This window comes from Hylobates moloch, unplaced genomic scaffold (assembly GCF_009828535.3).
Source record: "Hylobates moloch isolate HMO894 unplaced genomic scaffold, HMol_V3 SCAFFOLD_2, whole genome shotgun sequence".
Lineage (NCBI taxonomy): Eukaryota > Metazoa > Chordata > Mammalia > Primates > Hylobatidae > Hylobates > Hylobates moloch.
In genome coordinates this window covers 153,375,315-153,393,317 of record NW_026652277.1, presented here as the reverse complement: position 1 = coordinate 153,393,317, position 18,003 = coordinate 153,375,315, and the positions used below count along the sequence as shown (strand labels likewise).

General features: G+C 36.5%; 1 long non-coding RNA gene across 6 annotated transcripts in view; it reads right to left on the bottom strand.

Annotated features, from left to right (window-relative positions):
- LOC116810182 (uncharacterized) overlaps positions 1-18,003 on the bottom strand; it is a 302,975-nt gene that overhangs the window by 180,974 nt on the left and 103,998 nt on the right. The window lies entirely within an intron of this gene.

The following is an 18,003-nucleotide window of genomic DNA, read 5'->3' as shown; positions in this document are numbered from 1 at the left end:
TCATGCCTGTAATCTCAGCAGTTTAGGAGGCCAAGGCAGGTGGATTACCTGAGGTCAGGAGTTCAAGACCAGCCTGGCCAACATGGTGAAACCCCGTCTCTACTAAAAATACAAAAATTAGCTGGGTGTGGTGGTGGGTGCCTGTAGTCCCAGCTACTCAGGAGGCTGAGGCAGGAGAATCGCTTGAACCTGGGAAGTGGAGGTTGCAGTGAGTTGAGATCGTGCCACCGCACTCCAGCCTGGGAGACAGCGAGACTTCGTCTCAAAAAAACTAAATAAATAAATAAAAAGAAATCAATTGTAATAATTTAAACTAGAGAAGCTTAGGACCTGAACTAAGGTAATGGAAGGAATTTACATTGCAAAAACCTTGGTGCAACTCCAACATTCAAGTTGTTATTAGATTCTGGGTTTTTAGCCTTAAGCCTGCAAGGAGGGTTGGTCTGTTTTATGGAGCAGGAAAAAAGGCATTGCCCATATTAAGGCTCATTTTCCTAAAAAGATAACCAAATATTAGCTAATTGTATAATTAATTTAAGACCAGTACTCAATAGTTGTTTTTTTAATAATACAAATAACAAGACTAAGGCAATAAAGTGATGTTTTTGTTACACATTCTGTAAATTTAGAATAATATGGTACCCACCTTATCACGTTATTGTAAGAATTAAATAAATTAATATATGTAGAATGTCAATACCTGACACATCCTAAGTAGTTTTAGTTAGTAATAATAGTAATGGTAGCAGTGTTGTTTAGAATATTATGAACCAGATAAGCCCCTATCTAAATATTAGTTTTCTGACAACCTCAACTCTTCAGAAGTAAGAAAAAGGGCAGCAGGTTACCATAGGTTTTATCTTAGCACTCCTTCCTTTAAGACCTTTATTCTTTTTTTATTTAACATGTGATTCTTAGGAAGCTTCTAAATCATCCTACAACTTAGTAAAATTGACAGACTAAAGGAGTGCTAAACATGAAAACTAAGGGCCTGATACTTAGGAAATGGATAGGAAAGCTAAAAACCAAATGCCACAGAGAAAGAAACATTTGTTAGGTTCAGTTGCTTAGTGTACATTAATTCATTTAATCCTCATAACAGTTCTTGAAGGTAGTGAGAATTCTATCCATTTTCCAGATGGCAAGCCTGAGACGCTGAGCAACTAAGTAAGGAGCCCATATGTAAAGACAGCCTTTGAACATAAGTCACTCCGCCTTAGAAAAAGACTCCATCACATTTCATAGGGCACCTCGCCAACAAGGACAAGATATTTTGCTGAATAAATAAGTAAATAATAAAGGCTGCATCCAACAGATAAGGACATAAACAAGCATACTATTCTATTATCAGTCCTCACCAGAGGACTGTGGCTGTAAAAAGAGCTCAGAAATTTGTGAACAACTCCATGGGACCCCTTTCCCAAGCTTCTCCCTCTGTGCTATCTCTTTCCTACTTACTGGTTCCTAGGAGCTCTTCTTTTCAGTCCTCCAGCCAAAAAGCTGGGGCTTTATTTATCCCCTTCCCTGCCACCTACTTCCTGCCGCTGCATCCACACTAAATGGTAGGAGGATGGAGATAGAAAAACAGCAAGAAGGTTTGCTCTGCCATCTTGGGACCAGACTTCCTCAAATAAAAATTCTCTTCCTTCAGAATTTAAAGCCTCTGAGAGCGTTCACTGCCACCACTGCCACTAAGAAGAGGTCACTTCCATGCTCTTTGAGTCTGAACTAAATGGCATCTGCAGCTGTGTGTCTATGACAAGGTGCTCTCTCAGGTCTCAGGCTGCCTTGAGTCTAAGCCAGAAGATACCAGAGGAAAAAATGAACAAATTCTGGTCTTCTTCCCACTACATCTGCTATTATTTATTTTTTAGATACCTCAAATATCTGCTTTATGTATTCTGTCCAGGATGCATAGTTTCATTCAGTGGGAGAGACAGAGTAAAATGTATTTTAAACAACTCTCATCCTATTTATCCCATTCCAAAATATGGCAATAAAGAATTATGCTTCCATGATGTCTTTTAGTGTTGTTAAATGATGCTAAATTTTCATTTTAGAGAGCAGAAAAAATGTGAATATTCATCAAGTACAACCAGGTACAACAGTAATTAAACTATCCCCCCAAAATACTTCCTATGCAATAAATTATATATATTTTTTAGAGAGAGGATCTCACTCTGTTGCTTAGACTAATCTCAAACTCCTGACCTCAAGTGATCCTCCTGCCTTGGCCTCCCAAAGTGCTGGGATTACAGGTGTGAACCACCACCCCCAGCCCCCATACAATAAATATTTCATAAAGAATGACAGGTGGACTATTTGGAGGTGGGAGGCAAATCATCAGGAGTTCATAATGAAATTCTTTTCAATTGTCAAAATTTAGTTCAATGGCTGCTAAAAAAATTACAATATTAGTGATTAACCTGTATACTTTGTCCTTATAAAATGTCAAGTTGTTATAGTTGTGTTATTAATTATTATTATTTTCTGACTCCCTGGTGATCCTCCTGAGAAATAAATTTCCAGATAATTTAATATGTGGTTCCTGTGACATAAACATTTAGATTGCTGGAAATGGTAAATTGCTAAATGTCACCCTAGTTAAAAAAAATAGTTTAATGGTCAAAATATAGTATTTCTCCTTGTTATATAATCAGTAATACTATAGTTATTTTCACAGTAGGACTTGTTAATGTAGTGAAATCCTCTAAACTGGTGACATTGATACATAAAATAATGTTAAAGTCACTGCTCGGTCAGTAAATGCTTCTAGGTGCCCCTTTCACCAACAAATAACAATGTTTGTTTGGTTTTGAGTCGTAGAGCAGGACATTTTGAGTTCTAGAGCAGCATTATGAGAAAGAGGCTGAAGAGATCTGAGGAAGATCCTCCTCACATACATTTTCCAATTTAGGTAACAGGCAAGAAAGACTAAAATTTTCCCAGTGGAGAATCATCTGTTTTGACTCACACTTCACCCCCTCTCCCCTTCTTCGTTGATAACACAAAATCCACGAGGCTGACATGATGAACACCCAGTGGTTCACTCCCCAGACGGCCACTTTGGGATGAAGCCCTCATCTTACCCAGCTATTAAGCATGTCCACTGCCTTGCCCAAGGCACCCTATACCAAACTAAGGACTGGTCAATGGGAGTGGCAGGAGGAAGTTGGATTCAGAGATCTATCTCAATTCAAGAACACTCTGAGGGGAATTCTGAGCCCCAGAGCTCCCCTTGGGATGGCTGGAGACTTTCCTGTTATTGCACGCGAGTTCAGCCTCTCCTGCTCAACCCCCTTCCCTCACTCCCCTTATTGTATTGTTGCTGACAACATTCCCCACTAAATCTTCTGCAAACAAACCTCTGTCTGTGGAGTCTGCTTCCCAAAATTGGTCTAGGACAGCTGAGCAAGGGAAAGGGGCAGGAAAACGCATACAAATTAACAACACTGTATATAAATTAGTTTTTCAGATCACTTTCTTACTTTGCAGAAAGAGATTAAGGCAAACAAAAGGTACTAAATCACATAAGAGAAGGCAGAGTGTGGGAGGAGATGTAAATCTTTTTACTCAGTGATTTAACTCCAAATGAAGTATGTAAGGCAGTTAACACAAAACCACATGATTATTTATTTTCAAAAATGTTCATCACATCATTATATATAACAGTGAAAAATATGAAAACAATCTAAATGTCTAAGAATGAGGAATTTATTAAATAATGAAAACATCATATGATGAATTTTCCACTAACCATTAGATTATACATTATTGTTAAGAGACAAGTAGTAAACAAACTTATAAATGATCCCAATTCCATTAAAAATTATTATTTATAGATTTTAAGATATTTTTAAGATAATGATTTGCTGGCCAAGAAAATATGGATGATTTTTATATTCTATGTATTTTTCTGCTTTATAAATGTTTTTAATGAAACTGCATCATTTTATAACCAGAAAAACACAATTATATTAAAAAGTTTCACCAAAGATATACCTATACAAAATTCCTTGACTAATAAAAATTACTCGAATGGAAGGTAAAAATATGTGCTTTTATAAAGGATTGTGTTTTCATGTTTTTAATAGCTAAAGGCATAGAAACAATTACTTAGGCAAGATAACACATTTTTAGAATATTTCAATGATTGAAATTCATTATTTGCACAACTTTATCAACAGAAGATACCTCATTCTGCAGGGCTAAGTAGGAAATAACTTTATTTTGAAATTGAATCCTTCAAAAATGTGATCTGTCTGTGTGCGTTTTTTAGTTCAAAAGTTTCTTTGGTGGATAGAGATGTTTGAGATTCATGATTTTAAAATACAGAAGAATAAAAATCCCAAGTAATCCATTACAAGACTATATTAGGAATATCAAAAGAAGGTGAGCAGGGACTAACTACTTGTGAAATCATTCTTTATAAGATTGGATAAGCAAATATAAATAAATATACATTTAAAAGATACTCCTCAAGAAGAGCAACTCCAAGACACATAATTGTCAGATTCACCAAAGTTGAAATGAAGGAAAAAATGTTAAGGGCAGCCAGAGAGAAAGGTCGGGTTACCCACAAAGGGAAGCCCATCAGGCTAACAGCGGATCTCTCGGCAGAAACTCTACAATCCAGAAGAGAGTGGGGGCCAATATTCAACATTCTTAAAGAAAAGAATTTTTGACCCAGAATTTCATATCCAGCCAAACTAACATTCATAAGTGAAGGAGAAATAAAATACTTTACAGACAAGCAAATGCTGAGAGATTTTGTCACCACCAGGCCTGCCCTAAAAGAGCTCCTGAAGGAAGCACTAAACATGGAAAGGAACAACCGGTACCAGCCACTGCAAAAACATGCCAAAATGTAAAGATCATCGAGGCTAGGAGGAAACTGCATCAACTAATGAGCAAAATAACCAGCTAACATCATAATGACAGGATCAAATTCACACATAACAGTATTAACTTTAAATGTAAATGGGCTAAATGCTCCAATTAAAAGACACAGACTGGCAAATTGGATAAAGAGTCAAGAACCATCAATGTGCTGTATTCAGGAAACCCATCTCACATGCAGAGACAGACATAGGCTCAAAAAAAAGGGATGGAGGAAGATGTATCAAGCAAATGGAAAACAAAAAAAGGCAGGGGTTGCAATCCTGGTCTCTGATAAAACAGACTTTAAACCAATGAAGATCAAAAGAGACAAAGAAGGCCATTGCATAATGGTAAAGGTATCAATTCAACAAGAAGAGCTAACTATCCTAAATATATATACACCCAATACAGGAGCACCCAGATTCATAAAGCAAGTCCTTAGTGACCTACAAAGAGACTCAGATTCCCACACAATAATAATGGGAAACTTTAACACCCCACTGTCAACATTAGACAGATCAATGAGACAGAAAGTTAACAAGGATACCCAGGAATTGAACTCAGCTCTGCACCAAGCGGACCTAATAGACATCTACAGAACTCTCCACCCCAAATCAACAGAATATACATTTTTTTCAGCACCACACCACACCTATTCCAAAATTGACCACATAGTTGGAAGTAAAGCACTCCTCAGCAAATGTAAAAGAACAGAAATTATAACAAACTGTATCTCAGACCACAGTGCAATCAAACAAGAACTCAGGATTAAGAAACTCACTCAAAACCGCTCAACTACATGGAAACTGAACAACCTGCTCCTGAATGACTACTGGGTACATAACGAAATGAAGGCAGAAATAAAGATGTTCTTTGAACCCAACAAGAACAAAGACACAACATACCAGAATCTCTGGGACACATTCAAAGCAGTGTGTAGAGGGAAATTTATAGCACTAAATGCCCACAAGAGAAAGCAGGAAAGATCCAGAATTGACACCCTAACATCACAATTAAAAGAACTAGAGAAGCAAGAGCAAACACATTCAAAAGCTAGCAGAAGGCAAGAAATAACTAAAATCAGAGCAGAACTGAAGGAAATAGAGACACAAAGAACCCTTCAGAAAAATCACTGAATCCAGGAGCTGGTTTTTTGAAAAGATCAACAAAATTGATAGACCACTAGCAAGACTACTAAAGAAGAAAAGAGAGAAGAATCAAATAGATGCAATAAAAAATGAAAAAGGGGATATCACCACTGATCCCACAGAAATACAAACTACCATCAGAGAATACTACGAACACCTCTATGCAAATAAACAAGAAAATCTAGAAGAACTGGATAAATTCCTCGACACATACACCCTCCTGAGACTAAATGAGGAAGAAGGTGAATCTCTGAACAGACCAATAACAGGATCTGAAAATGTGGCAATAACGAATAGCTTACCAACCAGAAAAAGTCCAGGACCAGATGGATTCACAGCTGAATTCTATCAGAGGTACAAGGAGGAGCTGGTACCATTCCTTCAGAAACTATTTCAATCAACAGAAAAAGAGGGAATCCTCCCTAACTCATTTTATGAGGCCAGCATCAACCTGATACCAAAGCCTGGCAGAGACACAACCAAAAAAGAGAATTTTAGACCAATATCCTTGATGAACATTGATGCAAAAATCCTCAATAAAATACTGGCAAACCCAATCCAGCAGCACATCAAAAAACTTATCCACCATGATCAAGTGGGCTTCATCCCTGGGATGCAAGGCTGGTTCAACATACACAAATCAATAAATGTAATCCAGCATATAAACAGAACCAAAGACAAAAACCACATGATTATCTCAATAGAATTTTGTCAAGGCCTTGACAAAATTCAGCAACCCTTCATGCTAAAAACACTCAATAAATTAGGTATTGATGGGACGTATCTCAAAATAGTAAGAGCTATCTATGACAAACCCACAGCCAATATCATACTGAATGGGCAAAAACTGGAAGCATTCCCTTTGAAAACCGGCACAAGACAGGGATGCCCTCTCACCACTCCTATTCAACATAGTGTTGGAAGTTCTGGCCAGGGCAATTAGGCAGGAGAAGGAAATAAAGAGTATTCAATTAGGAAAAGAGGAAGTCAAATTGTCCCTGTTTGCAGATGACATGATTGTATATTTAGAAAACCCCATTGTCTCAGCCCAAAATCTCCTTAAGCTGATAAGCAACTTCAGCAAAGTCTCAGGATACAAAATCAATGTACAAAAATCACAAGCATTTTTATACACCAATAACAGACAAACAGAGAGCCAAATCATGAGTGAACTCTCATTCACAATTGCTTCAAAGAGAATAAAATACCTAGGAATCCAACTTACAAGGGATGTGAAGGACCTCTTCAAGAAGAACTACAAACCACTGCTCAATGAAATAAAAGAGGATACAAACAAATGGAAGAACATTCCATGCTCATGGGTAGGAAGAATCAATATCATGAAAATGGCCAGACTGCCCAAGGTAATTTATAGATTCAATGCCATCCCCATCAAGCTACCAATGACTTTCTTCATAGAATTGGAAAAAACTACTTTAAAATTCATATGGAACCAAAAAAGAGCCCGCATTGCCAAGTCAATCCTAAGCCAAAAGAACAAAGCTGGAGGCATCACGCTACCTGGCTTCAAACTATACTACAAGGTTACAGTAACCAAAACAGCATGGTACTGGTACCAAAACAGAGATATAGATAAATGGAACAGAACAGAGCCCTCAGAAATGATGCCGCATATCTACAACCATCTGATCTTTGACAAACCTGACAAAAACAAGCAATGGGGAAAGGATTCCCTATTTAATAAAGAGTGCTGGGAAAACTGGCTAGCCATATGTAGAAAGCTGAAACTGGATCCCTTCCTTACACCTTATACAAAAATTAATTCAAGATGGATTAAAGACTTAAATGTTAGACCTAAAACCATAAAAACCCTAGAAGAAAACCTAGGCAATACCATTCAGGACATAGGCATGGGCAAGGACTTCATGTCTAAAACACCAAAAGCAATGGCAACAAAAGCCAAAATTGACGAATGGGATCCAATTAAACTAAAAAGCTTCTGCACAGCAAAAGAAACTTCCATCAGAGTGAACAGGCAACCTACAAAACGGGAGAAAATTTTCGCAACCTACCCATCTGACAAAGGGCTAATATCGAGAATCTACAATGAACTCAAACAAATTTACAAGAAAAAAACAACCCCAGCAAAAAGTGGGCAAAGGATATGAACAGACACTTCTCAAAGAAGACATTTATGTAGCCAAAAAACACATGCAAAAATGCTCATCATCACTGGCCATCAGAGAAATGCAAATCAAAACCACAGTGAGATACCATCTCACACCAGTTAGAATGGCCATCATTCAAAAGTCAGGAAACAACAGGTGCTGAAGAGGATGTGGAGAAATAGGAACACTTTTACACTGTTGGTGGGACTGTAAACTAGTTCAACCATTGTGGAAGTCAGTGTGGCGATTCCTCAGGGATCTAGAACTAGAAATACCATTTGACCCAGCCATCCCATTACTGAGTATATACCCAAAGGATTATAAATCATGCTGCTATAAAAACACATGCACACATATGTTTATTGTGGCAGTATTCACAATAGCAAAGACTTGGAACCAACCCAAATGTCCAACAACGATAGACTGGATTAAGAAAATGTGGCACATATACACCATGGAATACTATGCAGTCATAAAAAATGATGAGTTCATGTCCTTTGTAGGGACATGGATGAAGCTGGAAACCATCATGCTCAGCAAACTATTGCAAGGACAAAAAACCAAACACTGCATGTTCTCACTCATACGTGGGAACTGAACAATGAGAACACATGGACACAGGAAGGGGAACATCACACTCCAGGGATTGTTGCGGGGTTGCAGGGGGGAGGGATAGCATTAGGAGATATACCTAATGCTAAATGACGAGTTAATGGGTGCAGCACACCAACATGGCACATGTATACATATATAACAAACCAACACATTGTGCACATGTACCCTAAAACTTCAAGTATAATAATAATAAAATTTTTAAAAAGTTGTCCAAAGAAAGTATAAACTATCACTAAACAAAAAAGGTACAGAGATGTATGTGTGTTCTTTGTACTCAGGACAGGAGAGTACAGGTGACAAAATATAAATAAATGATGAAAATCAAGTATTATACAGAATTTATGACAAACTGTCAATAGACTCGAACTTACAAAGACAGTATACATGAGCACAATGCTACAAAGTGTGCAAGACACAGGGAAAAGAAAATTCCAAAATGTTATTCAATACAGCCAAATGAGTTTTGCCTGAAGTTTAATCAATGAAAAGACAAAAAGTAATAGTGGATTTAAGAAAAAAGCAAATAATACAGTTGTATCTTAATATATAACTACTGTTGTTTTTACTAAGGAAGTAAATTGGCACCCCCAAAATGGCAAGCAGAATCAAGAAGGGACAGAAAATAGAGTAATGGGGAGAAGGGATTGAGTCCCACTTCATTGAGAGCCATAGACACTGTAACACAACCAGTAACATTACTAATTCTATCAACCCTAACTAATTGTACATGATCTCAAGGTGATTCCAACAGTACAGGCAGGATAAATATTCATGGAAGTAACTGTTAGTCACACAGAGCAGACCTTTCCTCAGGAGTGGCAAAATGGACTGATTTTGGCTGGGAAGTGCTGAGAGACAATGAAGCACCTCACACATAATCACAAATCCTACCTTGAAAAATGGAATTTTAAAACTACATTTTAGAACAATGGCAATACATTTGCATTTCTAATATTTTTTAAATTGGCTTAGCTAGAAAAATTTGGCTCATGGGTAAAAAATAATATATAAGGTAGGAGAAGGGTTATGTCTTATCCAATTTCACATAAAAGCAATTTAGCAATTTTGTAGAACACCACAGAGCATCAGCAGATTAAAGCCACTTTTACATCCATGATAACTTTGAGAAGTTAGCAAATCCAGATTAATGACAAAAATTGATTTTGATCACTAAAAATGTGTAGCTATTTCTAGGTTGTTTGTCACTTCTAAACTTTCAGGCCTCTCAATTTGCCTTCTATAGAGTGTTTTTTCTTTTTTTCTTCCAAAGTTTGCAAATATATAAATACACATGAAATATCTCCCATGCCAAGATACTAAAATAGGATATATAAAATAGGGTGACTAGCTGTTATTCAAAATTATTTATTATACACATGCAATGTGCCAAACAGTTTTCTTGACACTGTGACTATGACAATGAATAAAGTAGATAATTCCTGCCCCCGTGGTGCTATGCTCATGCAGCTATGATGGGGTTAACAGACAATAAACACATAAGCAAGTGAAATACATATTATATTAGCTACTAAAGAATGGTAAGAGGAAATAAGCATAAAAGAAAAATAGGGATTATCAGTAAGATTGATTTTTAGATTGGCAGACAGGGAAGTTGTACAAATGCATATCTAAGTCTCAGCTCCAGAATTTTCTCTAGAACGTTAGGATGTAGTTAAAACTAAGAGTTATACAAAAACCGAGCCCTATGAGGGTCCAATCCTCGTGAAGGCAACATAAAGAGCTGCTTCATTTATACTCAGGGTTTTTTGCTTGGGCTTTCTGGTAATTGAAAATTAGGACGTATTCACTGCCTGAATTCAAAATAGTCTACAAATCTATAGTAATCAAAATAGCATGGTACAGGCATAAAAACAGACACAACAAGTGAAATAGAATAGAGAGTCCAGAAATAAATCCAGCCTTTTCCAGCCAACTCATTTTCAACGAAAGTGCCAAGAACACACAGTGAGGAAAGGACAATCTCTTCAATAAATGGTGTTGGGAAAACTGAATATCCACATGCGAAAGAATGAAAATAGACTCTTCTCTCACACCATATACAAAAATCAACTCAAACTGGAGTAAAGACTTAAATGTAAAACCTGAAGCTATGAAACTGCTGGAAGAAAACATAGGGGAAAAGCTCTATTACATTGGTCTGGGCAATGATTTTTTGGATATGACCCCCAAAGCACAGGCAACAAAAGCAAAAATAGACAAGCAGTATTACATCAAAGTAAAAAGCTTCTGCACAATAAAGTAAACAATCAACAGAGTGAAGAAACAACCAACGCAATGGGAGAAGATACTTGCAAACTATACGTCTGGTAAAGGGTTAATAGCCAAAATATTTAAGGGGCTCAAGTCAAGAAAATGAAAAACCCAATTTAAAAACGGGCGAAGGACCTAAATAAATATTTCTTAAAATAAGACATACAAATATCCAACTGGTATGTGAAAAAAATGCTCAACATCACTAATTATCAGGAAAACGCAAATTAAAATCACAATGAGAGATCACCTCTTTATGGAGTGATATTGTTCTGCCTCTACACATGTCATTCCCATGCCTTGGTATCACAGGGACATTCACAAAAGGCAAGTGAAATTGTAATTACAACAACCCTTGCCCCCACTGAAATATCTGGTAATTGTGTTCTGCAGCAAACTGAAGTTTGGTAAATGTACATAAGAAAATCCCATTAGAGTGGCTATTATCAAAAAGACAAAAGATAAGTGTCAGCCAGGATGTGAATGACCCACCTTGCACACTGTTGGTTGGAATAAAAATTAGTACAACCATTATGGAAAACAATATAGGAGTTTCTCAAAACAATCACAAACAGAACTACCATACAATCCAGCAATCCCACTAGTGGATATAATCATGTATATATCCAAAGGAAATGAAATCAGTATGTCAGAGTTATTTGTACTTTCATGTTCACTGCAGCATTATTCCTAATAGCCAAAAAAAATGGAATCCACCTGAGTCCATCAGTGAATGGATAAAGAAACTGTCATATAGATACATAATGGAATACTATTCAGCCATAAAAAAGAAGGAAATCCTGCCATTTTTAACAACATGGATGAACCTAAAGGACATTATGTTAAGTGAAATAAGCCAGGCACAAAAAGATAAATATATGATCTCCTTCATATGTGGAATGTAAAAAAATTGATCTTCTGGAACTAGAAAGTAGAGGAATGGGGGCAGTTGCAGTTGTAGGTGGGGTGCTTGGGGTGACATTGGTCAAAGGGTACAAGATTTCAGTTAAATAGAAGGAATAAATTGAAGAGTTCCATTGTACAACATTGTAACTAGAGTTAATAACAATATATTGTATTCCTACAAAATGCTCAGAGAGTGGATGTTAAGTGTCCTCACCACAAAAACATGATGATTATGTGAAGTAACGCGTATGTTAATTAGCTACATTCAGTCATTTCACAAGGCACATGCACTTCAAAACATCACATTGTACAGATGAAGATATACAATTTTGTCTGTCAATCTAAAAATAAAATAACAACTGTCTAGAAAAAAAAATTAGCAGAAGATGAAATATTTCCAAAATAGTCTCACGGTAAGCCTGAAGTAATGGAAATGCCAATTGCTGAGAGTATGCTCTGACATACAAGTGACTTAATTGTTTAGTTAGAAATGGATCAGCCAGACAGCATCAGATATTCCTCTGTGTGGTAATCTCCGTTTACAATGAAATAAAATGTGGTCAAAGGAATGATTTAAGGATTAGAGGCTCACCAAGCCCTTCTTTACATAAAAGTCCAATCGACTTCTTTGTGACAGCACACTAGGGAGAGTCTCTAAAAGTACACACTAGGTAGTAACCTTAAAATAGCAACCAGAAGCAGCTGACCAGATTAATCCACTGATAACTGCCCGACACCTGCCTGGAGGTCTGGATTTACAAGGTGAGTGCAAAAATGAAACTGATCATGAAACTATTTCAGCCTAGGCAGCGTTTTAATGGAATTTTTCCAAAATACACTTTGAAGGTTCTGTTAGAGAACAGAATGAAGAGTCCCAGGAATATTTAGTTAAGATTTTTAGTCTATCACTCATATCAAATTTTTGTTTGTTTATTTTATTTATTTATTTATTTATTTATTTATTTATTTATTTATTTATTGAGACGGAGTCTTGCTCTGTCTCCCAGGCTGGAGTGCAGTGGCACAATCTCGGCTCACTGCAACTTCTGCCTCCTGGATTTAAGCGTTTCTCCTGCCTCAGCCTACAGAGTAGCTTGGATTACAGGCACCCACCACCATGCCCGGCTAATTTTTGTATTTTTAGTAGAGACACGGTTTCACTATGTTGGCCAGGCTGGTCTTGAACTCCTGATCGCAAGTGATCCACCCACCTAGGCCTCCCAAAGTGCTAGGATTACAGGCGTGAGCCACCACGCATGGCCCAAAAATTTTTGTAATGCAAAAATTAAAAGAATGATTTTTGAAATTATATCATTCTATCATTATCAGCAAAATCATTGGAGGTGGATTTCCACTTTAAACAGGGTGATATATTGAATCTTTGCTTGATTATTCATTGCAAATGTTGTAATGTATCCTCTAATACATAATTGATGCTTTTAAGAAAGCAACTCTAGGCTGGGCACGGTGGTGCATGCCTGTAAGCCCAGAATTTTGGGAGGCCAAGACGGGTGAATCACAAGGTCAGGAGTTCGAGACCAGCCTGCCCAACGTGGTGAAACCCCGTCTCTACTCAAAATAAAAAAATTAGCTGGGCACAGTGGCACATGCCTGTAATCCTAGCTACTCAGGAGGCGGAGGCAGTAGAATTGCTTGAACTCAGGAGGTAGAGGTTGCAGTGAGCCGAGATCACGCCACTGCACTCCAGCCTGGGTGACAGAGTGAAACTCAGTCCTGGAAAAAAAAAGCAATTCTAGGTTCCTTATAATGCAGTGACTCTTGGGTGTTATGGGAGTGAGATTCTACCACTGCTATCTAGAGAACATAGATACTAGGCCAGCACATAAACCCCTTGTAACGCAGGGTCATCGCTTACTTCTCTAGTAGGAAAATTATTCCAGACAGTGCTTCACTGCTGCTCCTCCAGAGTTAAAAATTGTCCGAGGCTGGGCGCGGTAGCCCAGCACTTTGGAAGGCCGAGGCAGGCAGATCATCTGAGGTCGGGAGCTCGAGACCAGCCTGACCAACATGGCGAAACCCCGTCTCTACTAAAAATACAAAAATTAGCGGGGCATAGTGGCTCACGCCTGTAATCCTAGGCACTCGGGAGGGTGAGGCACAAGAATTGCTTGAACTTGGGAAGCGGAGGCTGTAGTGAGCTAAGATCATGCCATTGCACTCCAGCCTGGGCAACAGAGCAAGACTCTGTCTCAAAAATAAAAAAAAAAAAATCTGAAACTTTACTACTTGGCGGTAGATTAGAATGAATACATGAAATATATTTACATGATATATAACTGTGTTTATTTTACAAATATTGTATATTACATCAATATTATATATGTAATAAAGTCAAGTATTTAAATATATTTCATCTTGACATTAAGACCAAACAAAAATAATTGTTTAATTAACATTAATTAATAGTATGTTACAATAGCATTATGTTGTGGATTTACCTAGATTTTTTACTATTCCCTGAACATAGTTTATGCTTTTCCACTGCTCTGCCTTTGTTCATGTCATCCCCATGCCCTGGTGTGACAGAGACATTCACAAAAGGCAAGTGAAACTGTAATTTTAACAAACCTCAACCACATTCAAATATCTGGTAATTGTGTCTTGCAACAAACTGAAATTTGGTAAATGTGCATAAGAAGACCATGATCAGCACACCGCTAAGGCACATGTACACCTATGTAACAAACCTGCACGTTCTGCACATGTATCCCAGAACTTAGAGTAAAATTTAAAAAAAAAAAGAAAATATGAGACCACTTACTAAAGTTATAATTGCCATTTTAAAACAATTTATTAAGTGTCAGAATTTCTAAACGTTTTCTGCATAGTTACCTCATTTAATCTTTATAATACCCTTAAGATATAGGTTCTGTTTATATCCCCATTTCACAGATGAGGAAACTGAGGCACAAAAAAATTTATCTTGCTCAAGGTCACACAAGAAGTGGTAAAGCTTGGAGTAATACCTAAGGATTTTGACTCCAGGGCTGTGCACTAACCACTGTGCTGTGTCACCTCTTTCATGTGGAGTATTCGTCATCTCACAAATGCTGGAGCTGTTTTGAAGACATCAATTTTGCTACATTCTCAGTGGAAATTTTTACCATCCTACCCCATTCACCCTGCTACAGAGAAGAAAAACAATGCCTCCAGTGCAGGTGAAGAGGAATTGTGTCTACTGACTAAAATCCTTCATATGTTGAATAAGTCCTCTAAAAACACTTAATAATAAAATTTCATAAATGTTAGATAATACACATGAATCTTGTCTTATTGTATGTGTTTTTGTAAAAAAAGATACATTCATCTTTTTTGCATTTTTATTATAAAATGTTACATGGGCAGAAACTCACAAAAAGAATGAAGAAAACAAATATCACCATTTCTCAATCCAGAGATAACCTAATTTAATGTCATAGGTTCTCTAGTTCCATATATGATTTTACATAAATCAGAGATGTCAAAAATTATAAGCTCTCCATGCCACTTACAGATGACAAAAACATACTGGTAGATATATGAAAAAAAGTCACCAGGACACAATTTTTCATCAGCAATATTAGTAAAATAATGTATAATTCAATATTAGTAAAATTTGGCAGTATAAAGATTATTTTAAATTGATGAAAGAGTAAATTAGTACAACAATGTCATTAATAGGAATCTTTCCAATGGAAATTATTAGAGATGAATGCAATTACATATGCACCCAGATGCTCATTTCAGTGTTATTTTAAACAATGGCAAAGATTCGGAAATATCTTAAATGTTTTAAATTCCTTAATAACAGAGGAAATGGTTAAATAAAATCTGCTGTGTGTATATATATTCACATAGAAAAATAATACAATTATAATTTTTTATTCTTATTTATTTTGATATGATGAGATATGAAACAAAATTTGAGCCAGGACTCTTCTTAAAATGCCTGTTTTTCATAGACTCTCGGGCCCCTCAACTAATAGATCCTTGAAGGTTCGATGTGGGTTTTTGGACATGTCTCAATCCACAGAGAGGACATCCCATTTAGGGAAGTCTCAGGAACTTACACATTTTCCCCACCCGCTACCCCTAATCCCAATAACTGTAACTGAACTGAGCAAATATTTTTAATGAATATACAGAATCTATAGAAATTTAGTGCACTTGAGAGGAATATAATATACACAAAGACCAATTTAAAATCAAGAATAACATAAAGAACATTTATGCTTGCAATGTTACAATGTTCAAATTATAGGTCTTTAATATAACTTTTAAAATTATAAATATATCATTTATTAAAACCTGCTAAAAAAGAAAAACACAGAAAGCAATTTGTATATATTCTCCACACCAATCTTGTAAAATTGCTAAATAAAACTTTCACACTATTCTGAGCACTTACTGGTTAGAGTTTGTCATTATTGGACATATTCATACATAGGGCTGCTGTTTAGAGATCAATCATTTCTAATAATGGCAGCTTCAGTGGAATCATTTTAAAATACTATCAATTATACACTACAACTTCTCTGGGTTGGAACATGTACAAACATAGAGAACCACACAGCCTGGCCAGATAAAAAGTACTTTAAAGAAGGAATAGAAGGAGGAGAAGCAGGAGTAGGAGTTAGGCATACCATCTCTTGGGCAAATTGTTGAAACCCTCTGAGTGTCCATTTCCTAATCTGGCAAACGATGGTGTTGATATTTACTCAGTATAGGTGACACGATTGCTGTGATGGCTGAAGCATTTTGTGCATTCTTACACCTACCAGGAGTTAATAATCACTAAAATAGAGCAGGAGTCTGCTTTGAATCTGTTTCTTCATCTACACACTGTGGAGATGGAACAAATTAAAGATTTTCAAAATTATTTTTGCAATAGAACTCATTTTTCACGCCAACTCACACAGAACATTGAAATACAAAACCTATGAAATCAGAGCTACAGTGGAGGATGTGGACATGGGAGCCAGGAGCCTCCTCCTCTTCCAACCACCGCCCTCAGTGGGCCCCAAGGTAATGCCATGGAACCCAAGAGGCTCTGCAGAGCACCCTCTGCAAACCACTAGTCTTGAATCCGCAAAACCTGTCATTTAAATTATGGATGTTTCAATAAAAATCAAAGAGTTCTTTATTACCTGCATGCCTGCTCCCACTCCAATAGTCTCTCATTGCTTTGAAAAATTAAATAAAATTACCTGCTGCTGCTATAAAAATTATGATGGCTGATTAAGCTCTAAATTAATTTTCTTACTGTGTATTCAAAAGCAGAAAAAGATTTAGCAGATCTTCACAGTATATAAGCAAAATGATTTTTAGAGAGTTTTATTTTTAGTATTCATTAGTTTGTTAAATGTCTGCATTAAAAAGGAAACGTTCTATATACCTTTGGTTGATAATGACTCTCATGCTAACAGGAGGGTCCTTCATTAAAGTCAAGTGACAAATGAAAAGTATAATGAGAAACAGTAATATTTTCTGACTTCTAACAATGTTCCATTCATAGATCAGAATCACTTTTTTATTAAGCATGAAAGAAAGTATGACAAATGTGTAATCCTTTCCAAACCAACCTTCTGTACCTCCAAAATGATTTTGCCATAAACTCTGAAATATTTCCTCCTTTTACAGAACCAAGCAAGCACTATTTTTATAGAAAGCATGGCTGGGTGTACATGTGTATATAAACAGTATAAAAGTATCCATGCCTTTCTTACTCATATTCTATTTTCTATACATTTGAGTTTCCACCATTAATTTTATTGAGTTGTGTCTCTTTGCTCAAAAGGGAAACAGATATCATTTATGATATGACTAGAGAAGTCTTTCCTTTAAGACTCATAGCTATTTTTCATGGAATGTTTTGACTTTGTAACATAGAGTATTGTTACTCATACACTTTCCTTGAAACTAATTACAATTAAATTCTTAATATCACTTTTCAAAAATAGAAGTAGACTTTCTGTCTTTTAATGGTCATAAAAAGTGCCTGTTAATGCATGACACTACAAATAAAACATTAAAAAGCACAATAAGAAAATAAA